Below are 2,816 nucleotides of genomic sequence, written 5' to 3' on the forward strand. Positions count from 1 at the left end.
TCCACATTTTTGTGAGTTTCACAATTTTTTTTCTGTTAATAAATTCTAATTTAATTTCATTGTTGCCAGGGAGCATACTTTATATTGCTTATATCCTTTTACATTTATTAAAGTTCATCATATGACCTGGCATTTGTTCTATCCTGGATAATGTTTCATGTAAATTTGAAAGGAGTGTTTTTTCTACTGCTGTTGGTTAGTGTTCTATAGATGTCTGTTAGGTCTAGTTGGTTTATAGTATTGTTCAAGTCCTTCATTTTCTTTTGCAATTTTTGTCTAGTTGTTCTGTTATTGAAAGTGAAGTACTGAAATATTCAGCTACTATTGAAGACCTGTTAATTTTTCCTTTCAATCATGTCCATTTTTTCTTCAAGTATTTTGAGGTTCTGTTGTTAGAGGCATATATGTTTATAATTCTTAAATATTCTTGTTGGGTCAATCATTTCACCATTATTAAAATTTGCCTCTAATTTCATCTTAAAGTATATTTTGTCTGATATTTGCTTAGCCACTTCCATTTTATTTTAACTGTTCTAATGGCATATCTATTTCCACCCTTTTGTATTCTACATGTGTCCTAGAATCTAAAGTGTATCACTGTAGAAAGCATGTTTGTATATTCTTAAATCCATTTTAAAATTTCTGCCTTTAGATTGAAATGTTTAATCCTATTACAGTAAATGTATTATTAATCATTTAGAATTTATGTCTGACATTTTGCTATTTTCTATATGGCTTGTATCTTTTTTTATTCCTCTTCCTCTATCTCTGCTTTCTTTGTTGTAAAATAGTTATTTTCTAGTATCCACTTCTAAATTCTTATCCATTAACTATATTTCTGAGATAAGGATTAAAATTAACATCTTAACTCACACTAATTATTATTGATTCCAACCTGATATCAATGATATTTAAAAAAACTCACTTCTAAGAAGTTTTATTCTATCAGCTGCCTTGGTGCTTGTATTGTCATAAAAACTACATCTATATACATCATATACTCAAAAACACAGATTTATAATTACTGCTTTATAAATTTGTTTTTAAATCAGAGAAGAGAAAAAAGTATTACAAACATTTTATAGACTTGTCTTTTAAATCAGAGAGGAGAAAAAAGTATCACAAACAAAAAGTACATTTATATTGTTTTTAACTTTTACCTATATAGTTACCTTCAACAGTGCTCTTCATTTCTTTATATGTATTCAGTTTATTAGGTCGTGTCCTTTTATTTACATCTAAAGAAACCTCTTTAGTAGTCCTTGTGGAACTGGTTTGCTAGCAAGAAATTCTCCTAATTTTTATATAAAAATATTGAAGACTTTACAAATTTTCACGGCATCCTGGTGTAAACACTATTTTAATCTTCTCTATGTCATTCTAATTTTAGAAATATATTCTGTGGACAAGAGCATTTAATATCTACTCTTATATAGTATAAAATTTGAAACATTATAGAGGATGAAGTTATAGATACAGACTTGCTATTTGTTTAGGGGCCATTTCAAGAGCACACTTGGACAATATTAATATTGATGTTGCAACTTCAATGTTACAATGTCGCAGCAAGATAAATAAACCTCAAGTCATAGATGAACATCATCATGGAGCAAGATGACGAGCAAGATAAATAGATAAGCCCTAAGGTATCAAGATAAATAGATGAACCATGAGTCATGACTTTTTGCTGATATGTACGATTAAGCTTAATTACAAGTTGTCACATTTTTGCTGGTTTTCTTTAGTTAAAAAAGATCCCCTATCCTTTTTTAGCATAAGGAAAATAAAAAGGTGGTGAATTTTGCATTAATTCCTAAACAAAAACATAAGCACTTTCAAAAATGAAACCTATTAGCAGAGCTTTGTGTTTCCTGTGAAAATTAAATCTATTCCACTGTCTTAAAATTCATACATATTTTGAAATTTATATGCATGTAAATTATTCCAGCATTTTAAATGGTTTAAGTGCACACATAGTTTCTTCTACCACCATCCTCTTCGTTCATTCCAATTAATTTTGTTAAGCAATTTTTTTTTTCTTTACCTTTTGTAGTTGTTGTTGTTCTTTATTACATTTAGGTATGTTTTGGCCTCTTCTTCTGAACTCATTTTCTGCTGATAAATAAATAAGGCATAGGTGCCTGTTCTGGCTTCAGGGGATGTTTAGGCTCAGACACACTGGACTAGCATCACTCCATTTCTGAAGAGTCTTTGTGGAGCTGATGAGCTTCTGAATACCTCAAATAGACATTTAAGAAGACTAAACACTCTGGGGGGTGGTGCATTTTATTTCCATCTTTTTATTTTCATCATTTGTCTGGATAATACATGCCTTTGGAATAAAATTCAAAAGTAACTGGTGAATTAAAAGTAATTCTCTTACATTCTTTTTGCTTTAGACACCCAATTCCCTTTCCTAGCATCAGTCACCGCTACCAGCTTTTTATGTTTCCAGGGTAGTTTAGGCATATATGAGCATGTGTCATATAGAGGCTGCTTTCTTTGATTAGAGTAAATTTGCAGTTTTTTTCTGAATTGTACTCTGCAGGAATCCGAAGTCTCTTGCTAAAATGAGACTCAAAAGGTAGAAGCCAGCTTTAGTGTGACCTTTATTGTCTCCTCATGGTCTCATCCAAACGGTACCGTCTTTACATCTCATCAATTAAAGTGAGATCCATTCACTTTTACTGTGCTGATCTGCTCATCCAGGGGAAAGGATGTTATGTGGTGAGGTTTTAAACTATATGGATTGACACATTCATGAACTTGTTGAAATCTGGGCTGGGTCTCTCTGTGCTTGGGGCACAACCCTCAGG

The 2,816-nt window shown here is 31.4% G+C and overlaps 1 non-coding gene across 1 annotated transcript; it reads right to left on the reverse strand.

Moving 5' to 3' along the window:
* Positions 1-1,307: 1,307 nt before the first annotated feature.
* On the reverse strand, positions 1,308-1,413 carry LOC119624946 (U6 spliceosomal RNA). The gene has a single exon (XR_005241107.1). It is a non-coding gene; the product is annotated as a U6 spliceosomal RNA (small nuclear RNA).
* Between the last annotated feature and the right edge of the window lie 1,403 nt (positions 1,414-2,816).

The sequence above is a fragment of the Chlorocebus sabaeus genome, chromosome 8, assembly GCF_047675955.1.
Source record: "Chlorocebus sabaeus isolate Y175 chromosome 8, mChlSab1.0.hap1, whole genome shotgun sequence".
Taxonomy (NCBI): domain Eukaryota; kingdom Metazoa; phylum Chordata; class Mammalia; order Primates; family Cercopithecidae; genus Chlorocebus; species Chlorocebus sabaeus.